This window comes from Orcinus orca, chromosome 2, assembly GCF_937001465.1.
Source record: "Orcinus orca chromosome 2, mOrcOrc1.1, whole genome shotgun sequence".
NCBI classification, from domain to species: Eukaryota; Metazoa; Chordata; class Mammalia; order Artiodactyla; family Delphinidae; genus Orcinus; species Orcinus orca.
In genome coordinates, this window is record NC_064560.1 from 73,884,193 (window position 1) to 73,907,848 (window position 23,656).

General features: G+C 45.2%; 1 protein-coding gene across 1 annotated transcript in view; it reads right to left on the reverse strand.

The window, feature by feature from the left end:
• FAM169BP (Protein FAM169B) overlaps nucleotides 1–19,277 on the reverse strand; it is a 91,128-nt gene extending 71,851 nt beyond the window's left edge. Inside the window, exon 1 of the mRNA XM_049706109.1 lies at nucleotides 19,223–19,277. The gene's annotated coding sequence lies outside the window, so the exon portion shown is untranslated. The remainder of the gene's footprint in view (nucleotides 1–19,222) is intronic.
• Between the last annotated feature and the right edge of the window lie 4,379 nt (nucleotides 19,278–23,656).

The following is a 23,656-nucleotide window of genomic DNA, read 5'->3' on the forward strand; positions in this document are numbered from 1 at the left end:
GTGGGAGGGGGCTCTGTAGCTTCTGCCCTTCCATGGTCCCCTCCTCTGATGCATTTCTGGGCCTCCTATGGTGGGAAGGGTGCCAAAGCAGCTGTCTTCTTCTTCTTCCTCTCCTCCTCCTCCCCCTCCTCCCCTCCTCTCCTTTTCCTCCCCATCCCATCCCCCCTACTCCCCCCCTCCTCCTCCTCCTCCTCCTCTGCCTCCTCAAGGAAGATAAGCCTGTGCATAAACACCCACTGAAATATCAGCTTCCTACTTTCTCTCAGAATCTCCATTCCTTCTGCAGACACTTTTCAGGGAAGAGAGACTGCTCTTAGCAGCAAAAAGTTTCACGTCTCCAGTTCACCAAGCTTGCCTATGATGAATTTTACTGCTGTTGATTGGGGGCAGTGCTCATAGAAAACAGAGGATGTCAAGAGCAGGGGTGGACTAGGCCTCAGTCCTGCATGAGCCCCTCCCCCTGCCCCTGACTTTTCATGGTGAAAACATCACCAGCACACACACAGTGGCAAAGAGATGAGTAAATACTCTCCCACTATTCATTTTTTTAAGTATTTATTTGAGTGTGAAGTGCACACCAAAAAATTACAACTATAAATGCACTGATTAAAATGTTTCAAATAAAGACATGAAAAATTAACAGTCCATTCAGTGACAATGAACAGTCAGTGATGAACTTGGGGGTCTCTTTCTAAACAAGGTTGTGCCTCTAGGTAGCAGGGATATTCTGCTGTTCAAGGCACACACTTGTGGTGTGTGTGCGCATATGTGTTTTCTCTCTATACACACACATTCAAGGAAGCCCAGGCTCCTTCTCACTGTGATGGGCCAGGAAGCCCCCAGCAACTGATCAGACACAGCCCTCAAGCTGAACCTCTACGCCCTCCCTACTCCTTACTGGGCCCTCCAGGAATACAACTCAAAGCCGATGGATCCAAGCCAAGCCAGATGGTTCCTTGCTCAGGAACCACTTCAAACCTGCCACCAAACCCTCAGCCTGCATCACCTATCTCCAATCGTCCTGATGCTCTCAGTTCAAGGCCTCAGCATCTCACAATAACCTCTGGCCTCACCCCTTTCCACCCATCCTTCCTCTATCTGCCACCAATAAAAATATTGTAGCTATACCCTGGCCCCAGGTGCCAGCAGGTTGCTGAGTGCTACACACCTCTTATTTCACTGAGTCCAGCCTAACTCCAATTTACAGATGAGAAAACTGAGGCCTAAAGAGGAAACCATTTGGCTAGTCAGTGGCAACACCAGGGCATGAAGGCCTGTCTAATTTCAGAATGTGTAAAACACTCAGATGATGTTAGTGACCCCATCCAGACAGTCTCCTCTACCAAGCCTCGAAGGCCCTTTACAATCACATGCCCCCTTCCTCTGCAGCACCCCTACTCCCCAGCTCCTTCTGCCTTGCCATCTTCAAGGCCCATCTCAAACTCTAGCACACCCAGGGGCCTTCCTGGAGCCCCAGAAGGCAAGGGCTCTGTGGGTTACTGAGTCCCGTGTTAGAATCCAGCTTGGCTTCGGATGGGAATTGATATACCTTGGCCACTTCCCCTGTGCTGCAGGGCCTTACACACCTGAACTCGGCCTTTCACATGGGTCAGCAGGTGAGGCAGCCTCACCCCACCAGGAACGTGAAGACTCCCTCCAGGCACACTGAGTGCTTGTTCTCTCCTCTCCTGGCCCCAACACCCCTCGCCAACAAAGGCCTCTCCCTATGCCTTTCTCATCCTGAGCACTTCGGAAATGTGGGTGGTTGTTTAGCTGAGCTCTCTGTTCAAACTGCTATTCATCCAGTTGGTCTAGTGGCTTCCCACAGGTATGAAAAAAGATTCAGTGCACGTTCAAATAAATTAAGAAAAACATACTGGGAAGTGGGCTGCTTCAGCCCTAGGGCACCTGACTCATGCTGCATGATTCTCCCATGAAAGCAACTTCAATAGCTACCTTTCTCCATACGCCCCCAGGAATGCAGTCTTACGGAGCAAGTAAAAATCCCACCTGGACTTTTACTCTCCGGCGCTGGCCCTGTGTCTTGGGAGAGATGTTTGTCAGAGGCAAGCCTTCAGTCCACTCCAGTGAGGTTGAGGTTTGACTGACAAGCCTTATCAATGACACCCCCACCACCACCAATACACACACACACACACACAAGCTGAGACCTCTGCTGACAGGGGACTGGGAGGACAGCGTAATCGTCCACGTTTTGCGGAGGGGCACAGGGTGGGGTACCTCATCCAAGACCACTGGGCTTAGGGGCCTCTGCCTGGCTCCCCCAGAGGCTGCCACAGCTTGCCTGGCATTGGCTCTGGCCGAGTGTGGTCAGGAGAAATGCAGTGAATGTATTTTGCTCCTTGTACACCATGAAATCACTTCCCTGGCCGGGTACGCTGCTGGAGCTGTGAGAGCCCCTCAAAGAACCTGACGGACAGTATTCCCAGGGCACCCTGGCCCCTCAGGGCTCTCCTGCCTTGCAGCCCAGGCGCGGGTCCCTGGGGGTCTGCCCGCTATCAGCCCGATAGCGTGAGCATGGGGGCTGCATCGGGCCTGGCTCTGGGGATAAATTAACCCTCCACGAAAAGGAATTTCCAAAGATCTCTTAAAGGTTCCCTTTTAAAACCTTTAAGCTGGGCCAGACCCCTGCACCCCAGGGAAAGGGCCCCCCAAGCTGGCCAGGGACAGGAGGAGGCTGCTCCAGCCTTTGGGGTTTTAATTCCTTCTCATCTCTCTGGGGAAACTGCCCCATCAGAAAAGTTCGGGCAGACTCCTCCTTACACGGAAAATGTTTGGGTTAGCTTTCTGGAAAACTGGGTGGGAGTGAAAAAAATAAAAAGGGAAATGCTTAGGGCAGGAGAGGGGAGGGGGCATCCAATGCTGGCTGGCAAGGGAGACCCCTTCCCCAACCCAGGACGGACGGACACACACACACACACACACACACACACACACACACACACACACACACACACACACACACACACACACACACACACACACACACACACACACACACACACACGACCCCGCCTCCATTGCAGGGAGGAAGGAAGCCCCGCCCCCGCCCACCCGCCAACCACAAGGGCACATTTGGGCCTTGCAGAGGGGCCCTCGGGAAGTAAACAAGTCTGGGGCGTCTTCTGCACGCGCCGGAGACCAGCCTGGCCTCCGAGCTGCTGATGGAAGGCAGACTCGGGCAGGAGCTTCCAGATGTGAAATGCTAACAGGCTTTAATGGTTTGAACCCAACAGGAAATATTTTTCCAAAGCCAAAAGAATGTAATCTTTTCAGTACAATGCAAAATGCTTTTATGAAAAACGGCACACAGTTGAAATGATAATTCATTGCAGACAGCAAAGAAATAGAAATCCCCCAACGAACCCCGATTTTAAGAATTCACTTTAAGCATAAGTTGGTTGTGGTCACCCGAAAAACAAAAGCAGAGGTCTATCTTAAAGCATTCTTTCAGGGAAAATGCTGAAATCATTCAGGATCTTTGTACCAAATCTTGAGTTTCCAGGGTACAGAATTTTTTTATTTTTGCTTTTCTTTTTCACATAAGCTATCTGGTGGTTTTCTTCACAAAATAATTTGCTTCTAAAAGGAAATTATTAGAAGGAATCCTTATTATAGAAGAAATACACTGAGTGGGGCTAAGCGCCTAATTCTGAGCTTAGCAGAGAGTTTGGAGCCTAGTTTCTAACCGGAGAGAGGGCATCAGACAAGAAGTGTCTGAACCCAGGTGTTTTGCACACCCACGGTGGTAGGGTAGTGCCTAAAGGGAGAAGATTTCCAAATGCCACCTCAATGGCTCAGAATTCAGCACCAGGAATTCACCAGGGTCCCTGATGTCCAGTGAGGCATGCACTTCAAAGCTGCCTGCTTTAAGAAAATTCAGTATTCACAAATGCAAACTTCATCCTGACCCTCCAAAGCATTCACCACAGGATGCCTTAAAGCTGAGAACTACTCTTAAAGTATGATTACATTTAATTTTTCTTTTTTAAGATGGCCAAAGAATCCTACGTTCCTGACTTCCCTTGTAGCATGCATTTTCACACATATATTCTGTGGAACACTAGCTTCACAAGATATGCTGTGGAAGGAGGTTTCTGAGGCCAGCGAGTTTGGAAAAGGGAAACTGCTGTGATGCTCAGAGCTCACTGCTGGGGGTTCTTTGTGCCTATCACCAATCTGGACATTTAGAAACCCTGCAGCAATGAGATTTGATTAATCCAGCATTTATTTCCCAAACTTATTTAACTAGGGACCCCCGTCCCAGAACACTGATGGACAGATGACAAACAATATCTTAGAGAAGAGTGCTTTGACATAATGTCAGGGCAAGAGGACCCATCACTATCAGACAGATAGCAAATATGCAAATACCTGGAGCTCAAGGACCACAGGCAAGGGGGCCGTGGTGTCAGCAGAACAATCCTCCACATAGAGGAGAAGAGAACAGAAGGTGAAGTAAATACACACTTGGATATTTTTGTTGGTTTTTGAAGAGCATCTGATTGCCAAAATATTCTTAGCAAAGAATTGAAAAAAAATGTTGGAAGACAGAATGTAGAAAATGTTAGAATTTCTGAGCAGATGAGCAAAGTTGTCAGGGAACAGAGGAAGCTCTGGGAGAGGTCTGCAGGTGGTGGCAGGGTAGGTTTCATTACTGGTAACTGACAGGGAGCCTGTTGCTCTGTTATCACAGATTTAGTACTGGCCAACTTGCAACTTGTCATTGCCTTGGCTGAGAATAAATCACTTGTCCCAAATCTAAGATGGTAAAATATGCAGATGACTTTGTGTGCCACCCACACAAAGATTTATGTAATCCTAATTGCTTTTAATATGAAGGTCTCATAATCTGAGCACTGGTGCATCTTACCCTTAGGCAAATGATACAAAGATTAAACTATTTTTCCCCCTGAATCATTCAAAAGGATATGAAGTGGGTCTGAAACATACTGTTCCTTTTGCATTCAAAGAGGTGTCACATTTGGGGACAAATGTGGAGCCCTATTTGGGGCAGACAGGAGGAAACAGCATCTCAAATGTCTGCTTCCTCATGAATGGTAACAGAAGAGGGGTCCTCATCTGATACAGCTGCAGGAAGCTCAGGTCTACCCTTTGCCCCTGAACCTGAACTCCTCCATCCCATGTGGTCATCATTATGATGCCCTATTTGTCTAACCTTTACCAGAAGGAAGAGAGCTTTGGCACATACTCAGGAGAACATGGAGAGCCTGACTCTTTGTATCCTGAATTTAACTGACCAGGAACTTGTAAAAATATCAAATCCCAGTGTCAGTAACATCACCACAAGATGTGGTGGTCCTGAAGCTGGTGGGGAAAGGCTGGGCGGGGTGGGGGTGGGGGGCAGTTGGCCCGCAGGAAGCAGAGCCCTAAACCACACAGCACACGAGAGGAAGACAAATAACTCATCACCATAATGTTTTACCCATTAGTCACAGAATAACATTTCTCAGAACTTACCCAAAAACTGTGGTTGTTAATGGACTTTATAAACTTTCATCCAGAAATCACATCCCTATATGTCCATCTATTACACTGCTAACAATAATATTTCTGAAGAGGACAAAGTTAGGTCTCTATCTGGTATGCTCAGCCCTGTGCAAAGCAACAAGGAGAGCTGAAAGTAGACTAGTCCTCAGTCTCCATGACCCAATTCTAGATTAAGCTGGTGCCCCCTGTTTAAGCACTCAGCCTCATCACCCGGACTACCCCACATGGAGAATGAATGGAGAAGAATGGGATTACCTTAAACCTAGACAATGAGTCGCTTAGGGAAAGTGTAGTTACTTCCCAATGTCTGGAAATGTGTTGAGAAAGCTACATTTTATAAGGGCACGGGTCTCTTCTGTGTAAAACTGAAAAGTAGATGAAGAGGTACCTGCCTAATAGAAATATTTGCATCCACGTTAGTACCAGCCCAGTTTTAAACTGAAGACATATAAAAGAAAGTTAACATTCTGCCTTCTGTGGATAAACAAAGTTTCTCAAGTACTAGTTGGGAGAGAAAGCATTAGAAAAATAGCGATATGTTCTCACATTAAAATGTACCCTTTTATACCTTACATTTGTACAGTATTTTCCAGATAACAAAAGGGCTGTCACACTTCCTCGTTTGTTTGAAACTTACATCAACCCTTTGAAGTCAAGAAAGAACAAAGAACTGACCCCATTTTTCAGAAGTGGAAACATTCTCAAAATGGAAAGTTAGTAATGGGGCTAAGATTCAAACCCAGATCTTGAGATTTCCAGAAGTACTTTCACCAATTTGTGTACTTACTAATTTATATTGTGTCAAGGACCACACATTGTGTACTAGCACCAAAAGGCAGCTAGTGCTCAGTATAGTACTGTTTAAAATACCTGCCTTTTTAAGGCTGAATAATACTCCATTATATATATACACACACCCCATTTTGCTTATCCATTCATCTGTTGATGTTCACTTGGATTGCTTCCACCTTTTGGCTATTGTGAATAATGCTGCCATAAATACAGATCTAGAAATATCTCTTCTAGTCCCTGCTTTCACGTCTTTTGGGGATATACCCAGAAGTGGAATTGCTGGATCATACAGTAGTTCTGTGCTTAATTTTTTGAAGAATTGCCATACCCCACAGTGGCTGTACCATTTTACACCAGCAATGCACAAAGATTCCAATTTCTCCACATTCTCACCCAACACTTGTCATTTTCTGCTTTTTCTGATAACAGCCATCCAAATGGATGTGGTTTTGATTTGTATTTCCCTAATGGTTAGTGATGCTGAGCATCTTTTCACGTGCTGACTGGCCATTTGTGTGTCTTTGGAGAAATGTCTATTAACTCTCTTGCCCACATATTAATAACTTTTAACAACTACTTTAAAAGCTTGTAAGAATTAGAATGACATGAATTCACAAAGAGATAAGTGGCAAGGCTGATGTGGTCTAAATGGGCTACCTACACAGGATTCATCACAGCACCTGCATCACAGGGCAATGATGCCACCTCTGCCCACTGTCCATCTGAGCCATACTCCCAAGAAAGAGGCAGAAGCTGGGAGGTGGCAGCAGTGAAAAGAGGACAGACTGAGTGTGCATTGTCATTTGTACTTTAAGGCTTGGGGGAAAAAAAACTACTTTTTAAAAAATATAATATATATATATATTTTTTAATATAATAATAGTAGTAATAGTAAAATATAATAATAGTAGTAATAGTACTGTAGTAGTGGTGATGGTGGTAGTAGTAGTAGTAGTAGTAATACCCTGAGGCTTCTATGATATCTGCTCCCAGGGTCCCTGCCCAAGGGTGACCTTAGCTTAGACAAAGGTCTTCCTGATACCCTACGGTCCTGGAAAGAGGTCTAATCAGACCCTGATCACATTCAATACCAACACCACAGCAAAGGTTTGAAAAAACTTTCTGCTATAAAGCTATTTTATAATGTATAATATAAAACAATCATGGTCATCATTTAGGAACTTTCCTACTATTGCCAGACACTGTGCTAAGTGCTAGTCGATACAGTGGTGAAAAAGCAGAAGTGGCCTCTGCTCTTATAGAACTTACCGCCTGGGCGGGAGACATAAAAACAGTTAATACCCCCATGGCATGGAGGGAGGCGAGTGACAAGGGAGGTGGGAGACAGGACAGGATGACCAGCAAAGGTCTCTCTAAGGAGGTAACCTTTAAGCAGAAGGACTGAAGAATAAAATGTTCGCCTCATGCAGAGCAAGATCAAGAGCCACCCAGACTGAAGGAACAGCCCCTGCAGGAGGAAGAAAGGAGTGGAGGGAGTCCAAGCGCTCAAGGGTGGCCAGTGTGCCTGCAGCATGGCTGGCCAAGGGGAGAAGAGCAAGGTCACAGGAAGCAGGCAGACAGGGGCTAGAGTAATAGGACGCTGGCCAAGTTCCGACTTCAGGTTTCAAGAAGAATGCAGTAGGAGGATGCTGAAGGGTCCCCAGTGGGGCATGATAACTGGACTGTGTATTTGCTGCCTCCTCCAGATCACACTGCAGCAGGAATCCGAACCAGGGGCAGTGCAAGTTGAGTCAAGTGATGATGATGGCTTAGACTAATGATGGCAGTTTAGATGATGAGAAGGAGATGGCAGGCTTGAGCTAGATGTTAGCAGTGGACATGGCAGAACCTGCTGCTAGATGGATGTGTGAGGTGAGGGGCTAAGCTGACTTTCTGCTTTAACCCCTCCACTTCATATAAGTCAATGAAATTCAACTAGTAGCTTTCATATTGTGACATTTATAAACTAACATTGGAAACAGTCTAATTTCTGTTAAGATCCTAGCTCTTTCCAAAGGGGGAAATTGATGAACCTGCCAACAGAAGAATAAGATGTACATTATTCAAAAATACTATTTTCCTTGAGGTATTACAAACTGAACCAGTATAAAAACACAGATGAAGCACCCACAAAATGATGCCACCTCATCAGACCTCCCCAACATCAGGCCACATAGAGAGTGAGGTTTGGGCACGAGGGCAAGAGCTTCGGGGTCATTCAGACCTGATTTCAAAAATCTCTAACATATGATGAAATAAACTGCCACAAAAGAGCACAAACTATAGACTCAGACCCATAAAGACTGCAGATACTGAAATTATCTAATACAGAAGATAGAGATATGAAATATGTTTGAAGAACTTTAAATAGGGAATATAAAGGGCCAAGATTTTTTAAATTGTCCCATAACAATTTAAAGGGGGAAAGAAAGTAGAGCTTCTAGAAATTTATGTCTGAAATAGCCAATGAACAGAAAAATAGATCTGAAGAAATTACCCAGAAATGCAGCACAGAAAGACAGAACAAGTGTAAAACATGAAAGGCAGGTTAAGAGAGACGGAGAGTAGAATGATATGGTCTACCAACAATGTAATTGAAGTTCCAGAAGGAAAAAAAACAGTAAGGAAGAGTCAAGATTTGATGAAATTTGTTTGAAATTTTTCCAGAATTAATGAAAGACACCTGTCCTCTGACTTTGGGATCCCAACCAACCCCAAAGGAGGAAAAATAAAGAAAACTCCCCTCCTAAACACACTGTGGTCAAGCTGCAAAACAACAAACATTGGGTTGGCCAAAAAGTTCCTTCAGTTTTTAAGTAAAAATAAAAGACACATTTTTCATTTTCACCAAGAAATATATTGAACAACCTATACACCGTTTTGTTCCACTACCTTCTGCCATTTTTCAGGCAACTTCATAATTCCGTCTTCCCAAAATTTTTTATCTTTTTGAGCAAAGAACTGTTCCAGGTGCCTTTTACAGTCTTCCAGGGAATTGAAATTTTTTCCATTAAGAGAATTTTGTAAAAACCGAAATAGATGGAAATCTAAAGGTGCAGTGTCTGGTGAACACAGCAGATGAATCAGAACTTCCCAGCCAAGCTGTAACAGTTTTTGCCTGGTCATCAAAGAAACATGTGGTCTTGCATTATCCTGATGGAAGATTATGCATTTTCTTTTGACTAATTCCAGATGCTTTTCATCGAGTGCTGATTTCAGTTGGTCTACTTGGGAGCAGTACTTGTTGGAAGCAATCATTTGGTTTTCCAGAAGGAGCTCATAATAGAGGACTCTCTTCCAATCCCACCATATACACAACATCATCTTCTTTGGATGAAGACTGACCTTTGGTGTGGTTGATGGTGGTTCATTTCGCTTGCCCCACAGTCTCTTCCATTCCACGTTATTGTACAGTATCCACTTTTCATCGCCCGTCACAATTTGTTTTAAAAACCGGAATGCTTTCGTTACATTTAAGTAGAGAATCACATGTGGAAATACTGTCAAGATGGTTTTTTTCCACTTAACTTATGTGGAACCCAAACATCAAAGCCATTAACATAACCAGGCTGGTGCAAATGATTTTCAATGCTTGATTTGGATATTTTGAGTATGTAAGCTATCTACCAGCATGGTATAATGTTGATTGTTCTCAATTAATGTCTCGATTTGATCACTATCGACTTCAATTGATCTACCCAACTGTGGAGCACCATCCAGTGAGAAATTTCCAGCACAAAACTTCACCAACCACTTCTGACACGTTCAATCAGTCACAGCACCTTCTCCATACACTGCACAAATATTTTTTTGTGTTTCAGTTGCCTTTTTACCTTTCTTGAAATAATAAAGCATAATATGCTGAAAATGTTGCTTTTTCCTTCTATCTTCAATATTAAAATGGCTATACAAAAATTCACCAATTTTGATAAGTTTTTTTAAATGCATGCTGATATGACAGCTGTCACAATACAATCTAACAAAATTGTTTCAAATGAAGTTAAAGCCAACTAAGTGCTACTAGAGCCATCTTATGGAAAAAACTGAATGAACCTTTTCACCAACCCAATACAAAAAGGTGACCATGAAAGCAGCCAGAAGGGAAAGACACATCCTCCCAACAGGACAGCTTCGTTGACAGCTGCCTTCTCAACAGCAACTATGGAAGCCAGGAGACAATGGAAGAACATTTTTAAAGTGCGAAAGGAAAATAACTTTCACCCTCCATTCAGCAGAACTAACTTCCAACAATGCAGGTGAAATAAAAAACATTTTAGAAAAACAAAACCTGAGTTTACTACCAACAGATCCTCCCTAAAGTTATTTCTAAAGGATGCCTATTATCAAGGGAAAGGAAATTGACCTCAAGAGGAAGTCAGTCAAGAAGGAATAGGAGGGACTTCCTTCATGGCTCAGTGGTTAAGAATCTGCCTGCCAATGCAGGGGACATGGGTTCGAGCCCTGGTCCGGGAAGATCCCACATGCCACGGAGCAACTAAGCCCGTGTGCCACAACTACTGAGCCCGCGTACCTAGAGCCTGTGCTCCACAACAAAGAGAAGCCACCGTAACTGAGAAGCCCACACACCGCAACAAAGAGTAGCCCCCACTTGCTGCAACTAAAGAAAGCCCACACACAGCAATGAAGACCCAACACAGCCAAAAATTAAATAAATAAATTTATATTAAAAAAAAAAGAAGAAGAAGGAATGGGAGCAAAGAAAATGAGAAACATTTGGATAAAACCCAAGCCAATGCTGACCATACAAAACAGAAACTTCTAATTTAAGGAGGTTTAAAAAAAAATAATAACAGAACTAAGGTGCTACATAACACATAGCACAGAAATTGGGAAGGAAGTAATCTGAGTGAAGGCATTTCAAGGCCCTTATATGATTCCAGAGAAAGTTTAAAACTGATTAATTTCAGAATTAATTAGAATTAACATGCACATTAAAATGTCAAACCCCTAAGAGAATAGAAATATAGATATTAAATTTCAAAATAGGAGAGAGAAAAAAATGGAATTAGAGCCAGGGTGGGGAAAATCTCAATTTAAAAAAAGGCAAGAAATGAAAACAAGATGATCTGTCAATATTCATATTTAATTCTTATGATTAAAAACATATTTGTCAAATTTCACAATTTGTATGGAACCACAAAAGACCCCGAAGAGCCAAACCAATCTTGAGACAGAAAAACAGAGCAGGAGGAATCAGGCTCCCTGACTTCAGACTATACTACAAAGCTACAGTAATCGAGACAGTATGGTACTGGCACAAAAACAGAAATATAGATCAATGGAACAGGATAGAAAGCTCAGAGATAAACCCACACACATATGGTCATCTTATCTTTGATGAAGGAGGCAAGAATATACAATGGAGAAAAGACAGCTTCTTCAATAAGTGGTGCTGGGAAAACTAGACAGCTACATGTAAAAGAATGAAATTAGAACACCTGCTAACACCATACACAAAAATAAACTCAAAATGGATTAAAGACCTAAATGTAAGTCCAGACACTATAAAATTCTTAGAGGAAAACATAGGCAGAACACTCCATGACATAAATCACAGTAAGATCCTTTTTGACCCACCTCCTAGACAAATGGAAATAAAAACAAAAATAAAGAAATGGAACCTAATGAAACTTAAAAGCTTTTGCACAGCAAAGGAAACCATAAACAAGACAAAAAGAATGGGAGAAACCTCAGAATGGGAGAAAATATTTGCCAAAGAAGCAACAGACAAAGGATTAATCTCCAAAATACACAAGCAGCTCATGCAGCTCAATATCAAAAAAAGCAAACAACCCAATCCAAAATTGGGTGGAAGACCTAAACAGACATTTCTCCAAAGAAGATATACAGATTGCCAACAAACACATGAAAGGATGCTCAACATCACTAATCATTAGAGAAATGCAAATCAAAACTACAATGAGGTATCACCTCACACCAGTCAGAATGGCCATCATCAAAAAATCTACAAACAGGGCTTCCCTGGTGGCACAGTGGTTGAGAGTCTGCCTGACGATGCAGGGGACACGGGTCCATGCCCCAGTCTGGGAGGATCCCACATGCCACGGAGCGGCTGGGCCCGTGAGCCATGGCCGCTGAGCCTGTGCGTCCGGAGCCTGTGCTCCGCAACAGGAGAGGTCACAACAGTGAGAGGCCTGCGTACCGAAAAAAAAAAAAAAAAAATCTACAAACAATAAATGCTGGAGAGGGTGTGGAGAAGAGGGAACCCTCTTGCACTGTTGGTGGGAATGTAAATTGATATAGCCGCTATAGAGAACAGTATGGAGATTCCTTAAAAAACTAAAAGTAGAACTACCATACGAGCCAGCAATTCCACTACTGGGCATATACCCTGAGAAAACCATAATTCAAAAAGAGGCATGCACCACAATGTTCATTGCAGCTCTATTTACAATAGCCAGGACATGGAAGCAAACTAAGTGTCCATCGACAGATGAATGGATAAAGAAGATGTTCATTGCAGCTCTATTTATAATAGCCACAATGTTCATTGCAGCTCAATTTATAATAGCCAGGACATGGAAGCAACCTAAGTGTCCATCGACAGATGAATGGATAAAGATGTGGCACATATATACAATGGAATATTACTCAGCCATAAAAAGAAATGAAATTGAGTTATTTGTAGTGAGGTGGATGGACCTAGAGTCTGTCATACAGAGTGAAGTAAGTCAGAAAGAGAAAAACAAATGCCGTATGCTAACACATATATATGGAATCTAAAATTAAAAAAAAAAAAAACATGGCTCTGAAGAACCTAGGGGCAGGACAGGAATAAAAATGCAGACATAGAGAATGGGCTTGAGGACAGGGGGAGGCAGAAGGGTAAACTGTGACGAAGTGAGAGAGAGGCATGGACATATATACACTACCAAATGTAAAATAGATAGCTAGTGGGAAGCAGCCGCATAGCACAGGGAGATCAGCTCGGTGCTTTGTGTCCACCTAGAGGGGTGGGATAGGGAGCGTGGGAGGGAGAACGCAAGAGGGAGGAGGTATGGAGATATATGTATATATATATAGCTGATTCACTTTGTTATACAGCAGAAACTAACACACCATTGTAAAGCAATTATACTCCAGTAAAGATGTTAAAAAATATATATATTCGCCAACAAGTAACTAGACTATGCTTTTGCACAAGGACAGATTTTTATTAGTGTATTGACCAAGCATTTTTGAATATCTTAATAATATTTTTACTCAGTTATCATGTATTCTGAAGAAACACAGAGCAATTCTTTTCCTTCTGCATAGCTTACAAAAATGTTTTTCCAGGACGTTCTAATAGACCAAACATGGGCAACACACATGCATTAAAGAAATCATTTGCTGGAAAACATAGGTCAAAATGAACAACTGAGTATAATTCACTGCTTGAGCCTATATGCCTCGCCCCACATACATACACTCACCAAGCCTGGTCCACTAAGCAGCATTTCACAGAGCACAGTGGGCGGTGAGACAGCACTGTGAGCAGAAGTCTCTGCAATGATGGCATCCCCACAACTTTGACTTCTCAAGCACTTATCACTGAATGAAACACTCAGGGACTCCAATTAGGGGTTATTTCTGCAAAATGCACTGAGTAAATGAATACAGCTTTCTCTGTCAGTGGAACTTGCGAGTAGTGGTTAGAGACTCGGTTTCCAAGAAAAACACATTTGTCTTAATTTCTGCAAGACAAGGAAACCAAGCAGTCTAGGAGGGTTTGGGCCTTGGGAGCCCCCAACACACACATGGACAGAACCTTCCCCTCTGCCCTCCCCAGGAGCCCCCAGCCCTCAGCCTCAGGCCATTCCCAGTGGCCCCCGTGGCTGCCCAGATTCGGAGGAGCAAAGAAGCATCGAAATAATTCTGTGCCTCAACAGATAATAGGCACTGGTTTAAGCAGGAAGCGAAGCCACTGCCCGGGCACAGGGAATGCAAAGGGTCTGCTGCGAAAGGGTTCCGAGTGGTCCAAAGAATCAGGGAGAGAGACATGCCCGGATTTCGGCAGACAGTGGCCTTTATATACACATGCTGTGTGTCCCACCCCCACTGAAGGTTGCTGATCGTCGGCCTTGGAAAAGGAAACACCCACAACAGAGGATGGGTGCACTAAAAGGCATGGAATTTGTAAACCACAGCTGTTACATCCTAACAAACGTTATTCAAAGGCCCTGGACCTTCAGTTGCTACTGACAGTCACTTAACCCCCACAATAACCCTGACTTTAAAAGTCACGGGACCAGGGGCATCTGACCAACAAGTGTGCTTGAATTGTGTCCTAAAATTGCTTTCTATACCACACAACACAAAAGAAAACACAGCTCTTTTCTATAATCCTCTGTTTGGAATTTCCCAGAGCTGAGCTACAAATAAGAATGTCATCAGAGGAGCCAGGAGCCAGCTGCTGTCAGGAACCCAGCTAAGGCCAGTCAGCCGGTCACCAGACTAGGGTTTCAAAGGTCAGAAAGACAACACTTCAGTGCCCACTGCCTTCCCACTGCCCAGCCCGAGTCCTGGACGCCTGGTCATTCACTCCATCCTGCCAGGCCACGGCAGAACCCAGAGGTCAGGACAGCAGCCATCTCTGGCCTGGCCTAGTATAGCAGAGATCCCTGTTTAATACAGACATAATACACCCCTTGATGTCTAGAGATGGGGGTGAACAACGACCATCTATAGGATGGATTCCATTATACGGCAAAGAATCACAACCAACAGACAGGGGACATACAAAATGTCCAGGCCATTAGGAGGACTCACTGCGGACCAGGCCTTCCCAAGAAGAGTGGGACCCCTAGAAAGACATTTCCCAGGGGATGGGCTGACCAGGGGCACTCAACCCCAGGGGTGGCAGGCCAGCTTGAATCACCCCACATCCTAAAACACACAATCTGTAAAATCCTCCCAGCAACCCTTCCTGTAGCCAGGGAACCAACAAAGGTCTTCACCAGCACCTGAAAGGAAATGATTCCTCCATCCAAAGCTCACAGGGCTCTGACCATGTGCCAGCGGCAAGCAGGGCACTAGGACAGAAACATCAGTAAGGGTCCTGCCCTCAGTAGGATTACAGTCTGGTTACAGTGACAGGAAGTAACTGACAAACTTCATGGCCGAGTGGAGTTTTAGAGACCATCTTATCCTTTCCCCCCCCTCCTGATGAAGGAATGGAGACTCACCTAGGGCACAAAAGCACTTAGTGACAGGAGTCCCAGTGCCCAGCCCAGCCCTCTGTCATAACCCCAGTGAGGCCCTGCCCCTCAGGAACTGAGATTCCTCCAAGTTGCCAGGTCCCTGTTCCTCTAAAAGGACACTTCTACACCTTGAACTAGAGAAGATGCAAAATGACTGATGAATATTTGATTTTTTTTTTTTGAAGTGTTATGTTAACATGAGGTCATCTCTGAGGAGCTAGCTCATGGATTATCACGTTCCTGAGCCTCCATTTCGGTTTGGGGCAGGGGGAAGGGGGGCAGACATCACCCTCATTTTAAGTCCCTTTCTCTGGGGAGTCAGACCACCACCACCAATCACCCCCCAATTGAAATCCCAGCACTACCACTTACTAGCCAGGTGACCTTAGGCAAGTGACTATATCTCTGTGCCTCAGCTTCCTCACCAGTAAAATGGGATAATAATAGTATCTACATTTACTATTTACTATGAGGATCAATTAAGGTAACGCTTAGAAAGGGTTTAGAGCAATACTCAGCAGGCAGAAAAGTGCTCCTAAGGGTTAGTTTACTAAAAGTGTCTTCAAGTCTCCTCCACCAAAAACGCAAGGGAAAAGCCACCTCCCCACACTCATATCACCACCTCAAGCTCAGCCTTCTCCCTCTTCTTGTCCCTGAAACATCAGCTATGCTTGACCCCCTTCAGGGTCATGTGACATGCCGACCCCCTTCCCTGCTGGCCTCTCCCTCTCCCTGACCCTCCTTCTGAGCCCATGCAGTCAGCACCTGCCTAGGCCTCCCTCAGCCCCAGGCCCTGCCCCCATGGGCTTTTTTCTTTTCAGTCTCTCCTCCTTGGGTCTCAACATCAGGTTCTCAGAGCTTCTCCCTCCCTGAGCCTTCGGGCTGTGCCCTCAGCTCCTCCCCACCTCCCATCTCCCAGGAGATGCCCGCGCCACGCCTCCAACTGCTGTGCTCCTCCCACTTGGCAACAGGGGTCCCCAACAGGGCCCCAAAAGGGCCAGCACTGGCCTTTCTAGATTCCTCCTCTGCTCCAGCGTCAGTGTTTCTGACTAACTCTTCAGTGTCTCCAACGGGAAGCTACTGAAACATTCTGAAGTCACCGTGTTTAGACTGCATCATGTATTCCCCCTCCCAGAATCAGTTTCTTTAGTGGCATCACCACTGTCCCAACCCAAGCTTTGGAGTCATCCGGATTTTCCTCCTTGCTTGCTAGCTTTCCTGTCTATAAAGCTCTGCTTGTATTACCACTGCAAACTGTCTGGCACCTAACTTTTCAAAACTGGAACACTAAACTGACTGCCTAAATGGAGATCATAAAACAGGTAATTCTCACAGACGCTTTCATTTGCTGTGTAAACAGAAGGGGGGGTGCAAAATAAAGGGCCTTCTCTGAGTCTACTCAAAATTTCACAAGGGGCCCAGCAGTCCGCTCTGATGAACACAAGGTCTCATCTAATCCTTATGCGGCAGGTCAAGACCTTATTTTATAGATGAGGGAACTTCAAGGTAAAGGATGAGAGGAGTAACAGAACTGGGTCGTGTCTGACTTTCTTCTTCCTTTCTACTATACTCCAAGCTGAAATGACAGCAACTGATGGTCTGGTGGAACCTAAGACGGTCTTCAGTATCAGGGAAATTAAAAATACATACAGACTCAGAGAGAGAGAGAGAGAGAGAGAGAGAGAGAGAGAGAGAATGTGTGTGTGGCCCTGGGGTATGTTTTGAATTATTGAGGCTACCCCTGCCCAGACACACCAATATTGAGGAACCTCATCTAGATACAGAGGCAACTCCCACGGGAATGTCATGTGCCCTTTCCCTACCTTTTAGTGCTAGAACTAAGTGGGGACCGGGACACAGCCTTACCTGAAAGCACAATTCTCAGTTTCATGCTTCCCTGCTCAAAGAAAAAGGATTCCCACGTATGCATGGTTGGCTGAAGCCCTTTTTGGAAATGGGCTATCAAAGCTCAGGCATCGATTCAGCTATGTAAAACTCCCATCCATTAGGATCTAGCACATGTGGAAATGATTAATGTGCAACTGCTGTGTGTCATCTGGGCCATCAGCAACCATGAAAGCCACAGCAAACGCCGACATAAATACAGGAAAATCCTGAAACCGTTTAGGCCAACTACACTTTTCCAGAAGATGAAATTACCATTACTTTTCCCATTAAAACAGTAAAGCTGGGTAGAATAAGCACAGCTCTAAGGCACTAGTTGGGAGGAACTTTCTGACTCATGGTACCACTCGGAGGGGGAGGGGAAGGGAGAAAGCTAAACTGAGCAGCTTTGTGTGCAGACCAGCTAAGTGTTTAAAATATATGAGATATTTCTGTACAGTAAGTCCCGAAGTGGGCAAAGTCTTCTCCGTTTTGCAGGTGAGGAAGGTGATAGCAAAAGAGCAAGTCACTTTTTCTTCTTGCCCAAGTTCTCAAACAATAAACTGGCAACAGCACTCACTATTAACCAACTTTCCAGAAAGGACCACAGAAAAATAAAAAACGAAATAGTACTTCTCCCTCTAAAACTAGAGACAAAACCCTTTCTCAATCTCTAGCCCAATGAAAACTTTGACAAGGAATGTAAGTAATTCATACAAGTGACAGTGGCCACCTTCTCTCCTTAACTCCCTCACTTGAAATCGGGAAAAACAACGTAAAAGTCACAGTTTTTGAATGCAGGTCACAATAACAAGTAATCCACCGCCGTTGGCTTCTAATAAAAGGCAGAGGAGCCTCTGTAAGATTGAGTTTTTCCTTAGAGATGAGTGGTGGGAGAAAGTGGCCAATCTGCGGTTTGACTGCACGTGGGCGCAGGGCTCTAGCGAGGGTCGGACTGGACATGAGCACCCAGCCAAGGGGCCCTACGTGCCGCGGGTCCCCGGGGGAACAAAGGAAAGATGCAGGAGGGAAAGAGGCACTTTTCGGCATCAAACGCCCCTATGCTTGCTCCCATCCAAATACTCCTTCCTTTTCAGGACTGCTGGAAACTCTTTCGGGGATCTGTCCCACGTGCTTTCAAATTCAGAAGTCTCACGGTTTCGCCCGGTTCTCCGGAGAGGGGACAGGCATGGGACGCGAGGGAGGAGGCGGGCTCCCGGGCGCGCCCGCAAATCCAGGCTCCCCTGCTGGCCTGCAGGGCCCGGGGCGGCACGCCCGCCGCGCACCAGGCCGGGGGCCAGAACTGGCAGTCCCCGAACAGGGGCAACAAGGGCACCCGCCGTCCCCCGAGCTGCTTTACCGAACCCTCCCCACCGTGCGCTTCCCATTTCACAGACAAGACCACCAAGGCTAAGGGAAGGCAAGGAGTTCGCCAGGCCAGGCCATCGGGTCCCGGCTGCTGGGGGTCCTAGGGACGGCCGGGAGGGCAGTGACGGAGACCCCTCGGGGGTTGCCCCTCCCGGGGGTGGTCTCGCCCCTGACATCCAGGGCCGCCCACTATCTCGTTCCCCGGCGGCAACAGGTGCGCGGCTCGCGGCGCCCTGGCGCCAATTCCGGGGAAAGTTTCCCTGGCCGCGGCGCGCTGTTTACAGTCTCGTTTTGCAGCGCGGGGGCCCGGAGCGTTCAGGCCAGCCCAGCCATTGAAACCCGACACGTGGGGTGGGGCCCGCGCGGCAGACCGCGAAGGAAGAGGGCAGGCTCCGGGCCGGCCTGGCCCCAGCTCCGCTTACCTGCAGTCCTGCCCGCGGCCTCCGCCTCCATGCTCCCGCTTTCTGGGCGCCCAGCCCCGCCCCGCCCCGCCCCCTCTGCCCCGCCCGCTGCCCCGCCCCGGCCCGGCCCCCTCCTCCAGGAATGCCCCCGCTCCAGCACCGCGACTGCCCGGCCTGCGCCCCGATGTTTTCCCTGCCCCCCTCCCCCGCCCCCAGCGCCGGGGCCACCGCCCTGCGGTCGTAGCTAGCGACCCCTGCTCCCTGCAGACAGTTTCCAAAGCGAGCTCATCACTTCCGATGAGTAGTTAGTGAGTGGTTAGTATTTCTCTTACTACTCCTGTTGGAAGAGAAGCCATTCGCAGCCCCACGCCCTCGCCAGCGCCCCTCGGCCTGGCACCCCACTCTCTACGCCCCTTCCCACTTCCTGTTATTTCTGTTTCTATGGGCAACAATCGCTTGTATTATCCCTTTTCGAAAACGTATACAGTTGAAAACTAGCTCAAAGACAACGAATGGCCCCCATAACGCAGGGCCCCCAGTAATCTTTTCTGCCCATTTTTTCAGTCTTTTCAGTTTTTTTCCTAACAACTGTAAAGTGCTTTTTCTGATAACTAATACCTTTTTTTAATTAAATGTTCAAGCTTTTACTCACTTGAAGTAGCAAAATTCAATGAGAAGCAATTGTTTCTCTACCATTTCTTTTGGGCCTGTTTGAAGGTGTTTTTTACAGGGAAGAGGGGGAGCAGGGGTAGTTTTAAAATGCCAATGGCCTTGGAACCCAAAGGCCTGTCAGCTGGCACCTACCCTCTTTGGTTGGCAGCTCTGAAGTTTGCCCTTCTGGACCGGCCCTCTCAGAGCTGCATCCTCAGCCCTTCTGACCCTCTGCCCCCAGGATGGGTGTAGAATTCATTTGCCTGCTTTCTCCCTGTACCCCAGCAAACAGTGGCTCAGGGGAGCCTCTCAGCTACTCCCCACCATGCAACCTCACCTTTGAAGCAACCCACCTGAGGAAGACCAGGGCACCCCCAAGCAGAGGAAGAAAAATGGTCCCAGTTTCACTTCCATGGCACATTGCTGCAGTATTTACTGTGTCCGGAGCTGGAGGCTCCCCTTAGAGCTGAAACAGGAGGGAAGGGGGCAGGGCACAGCATTTGAAAGAATGACATAGCCCGAGGACATGACATAAACTGATTAAAACCAAATGGGCCCAAGATGGCAGACAGGTCCACTTCCACTAGAACCTGAGGCTCAGTATACCCTCACTGTAACACATCTGCAAGCTAAATGACACATCCACAGGTGCCATGACAGTTCCAAGGCCTACCATAAGGATCAAAAAGTGGGCGATGGCTCAATTTCTGGATATCCCCACCCCTTCCTGAGATAGCTGGAATACTCCTCCCACTCAGCCTATGAAATTACCCACTCCTATAAAAATTGACAATCCAATACCCTGGTGCCTTTCTCACCTTCTGAGACGGCCAACACTCTGCCTATGGAGTGTGTTTCTCTCTAAATAAGTCCACTTCTTACCTATCACTTTGTCTCTCACTGAATTCTTTCCGTGATGAGACATTAAGAACCTGAGCTTCATTAAGTCCTGAAGCCAGGGGTGTGATCTCAGTTGGAAGACCGTGGGTTTTGGCCGGTTTGAGTCCCGGCCACGTGGGTTCAAGTTCCAATCTGAGGTGCATGTTTTCAGAGCCACCCTGAGTCATCTCTTGGAAGTGTGAGATTTCATTTTCTACAGTGATAAAAACACAGAGCTCCTTGGGTGATAGCATTCCAGACACTTAACTCCTCCAAACACCTTATTTTCATTCAACACATATTTGTTAGCTTCCTACTATGTGCCCTATATGGTCTAGATTCTAGGGATTCCGCAGTGAACAAAATGGACAAAACCTTGCCTTCATGGAGGTTACTTTCTGGGCAGAAGTGGGCAGGAGATAAAGAGAACATAATAGTATGTTAAAGAACAGCTAAGGAAAAAAATAAAACAGAGAAATGGGATGGGAGGAGGCTTTTATAATTTTAAATAAAGTGTTAATTGTAAGCCTTGTTGAAAGGATGACATTTGAGGAAAAACATGAAGAAAATGAAGAGGCTAAACATGTGGGAAGGGAAAATGGCCAAGGCTACAGCAAGTACAAATGTCCTGAGGTGGAAGGAAATCTCTTTTTTGGCCCCTGTGCCTTTTTTGAGCCCCTGATAATCGAGGGTGCTACTTAAGCTGTTGGCACATAGGGCTAAAGATTTATTAATCTCTGGTGCAAAACATAATTGTTCAAAGGCCTTGACATATTTTTTTTTAAATTACTCACATGGTACCTGAATACATGTTCCTTTTAAAAACAGAAAGAAACAGCAATAGACTGAAAAGTTCCTTGCTTCTCAGCTGCTTATTCAACTCCTGTCTCAAAGTCAGAACTTAGTCAAATACTTCCTCTTTTCCTTTATAGTTTCTGGGTTTTCTGTCTTGCTTGGGTAGGCTGAAACCACCCCCAAATTAGAAATAAACCCTTCTACTTTTGCTTTCAGTGTTTGTACTGTTTTGGTCTTTAGATTTGGATTTAAATCCAACTAGATGGACTTCCCTGGGGGTCCAGTGATTAAGACTCTGCGTTTCCATTGCAGGGGGTGCGGGCTTGATCCCTGGCTGGGGAACAAAAATCCCACATGCCACACGGCATGGCCAACAAATAAAAATAAATCCAAATAGAATTTATTTATGTATACTGCATAAGGAATAGATCTCACTATAGCCAATTATCCCCACACCATCAAATGGTCCATTCTTTCCTCCACTAATTTGAGTTACTTCCTTAACCATATTTTAAATCCTTATATACATTATGGCTCTTGTTTTATTGCCCTGTTCCTACAATACCACACTATTTGAATTACGACAGCTTCATAATATATTTGGAAATATAGGAGGACAAACCACCCTCATCAAATATTGGAACAAACAAATTAAGGATATTGAGGTTTCACTGAGATTGTTTCTAGTTTTAAACATTAATTTGCAGAATATTAACATCTTTAAAGTTTTGAGTCCTCCCATCAAAGAACATAGCACACCTTGGTTTAGTCAGGTCTTTTCTTTTTTCTTTTTTTTTAAACATCTTTATTGGAGTATAATTGCTTTACAATGTTGTGTTAGTTTCTGCTGTATAACAAAGTGAATCAGCTATACGTATACATATATCCCCATATCACCTCCCTCTTGCATCACCCTCCCACCCTCCCTATCCCACTCCTCTAGTGGTCACAAAGCACCGAGCTGATCTCCTTGTGCTATGCAGGTGCCTCCCAGTAGCTATTTTACATTTGGTAGTGTATATTTGTCAATGCTACTCTCTCACTTCGTCCCAGCTTACCCTTCCCCCTGCCACCATGTCCTCAATTCCGTTTTGTACATCTGCATCTTTATTCCTGTTCTAACCCTAGGTTCATCAGAACCATTTTTTTCAGATTCCATATATATGTGTTAGCATACGGTATTTGTTTTCCTCTTTCTGAATTACTTCACTCTGTATGACAGAGTCTAGGTCCATTCACCTCACTACAAATAACTCAATTTCGTTTCTTTTTATGGCTGAGTAATATTCCATTGCATATATGTGCCATCTCTTCTTTATCCATTCATCTGTCGATGGACATTTAGGTTGTGTCCATGTCCTGGCTATTGTAAATAGAGCTGCAATGAACATTGTGGTACATGCCTCTTTTTGAATTATGGTTTTGTCAGGGTATATGCACAGCAGTAGGATTGCTAGGTCATATGGTAGTTCTATTTTTAGTTTTTTAAGGAACCTCCATACTGTTCTCCATCGTGGCTGTAGCAGTTTACATTCCCACCACAGTGCAAGAGTGTTCCCTTTTCTCCACACCCTCTTCAGCAATTATTGTTTGTAGGTTTTTTTTTTCAGGTGTCCACCTTTTATTTTATTTTATTTTTTTAACATATTTATTGGAGTATAATTGCTTTACCATGGTGTGTTAGTTGCTGCTTTATAGCATAGTGAATCAGCTATACATATACATATATCCCCATATCTCCTCCCACCCTCCCTATCCCACCCCTCTAGGTGGTCACAAAGCACCGAGCTGATCTCCCTGTACCATGCGGCTGCTTCCCACTAGCTATCTATTTTACATTTGGTAGTGTATGTATGTCCATGCCACTCTCTCACTTCGTCCCAGCTTACCCTTCCCACTCCCCATGTCCTCAAGTCCATTCTCTACATCTGCATATTTATTCCTGTCTGCCCCTAGGTTCTTCAGAACAATTTTTTTTTAGATTCCATATATATGTGTTAGCATACAGTATTTGTTTTTCTATTTCTGACTTACTTCACACTGTATGACAGAATCTAGGTCCATCCACCTCACTACAAATAACTCAATTTCGTTTCTTTTTATGGCTGAGTAATATTCCACTGTATATAT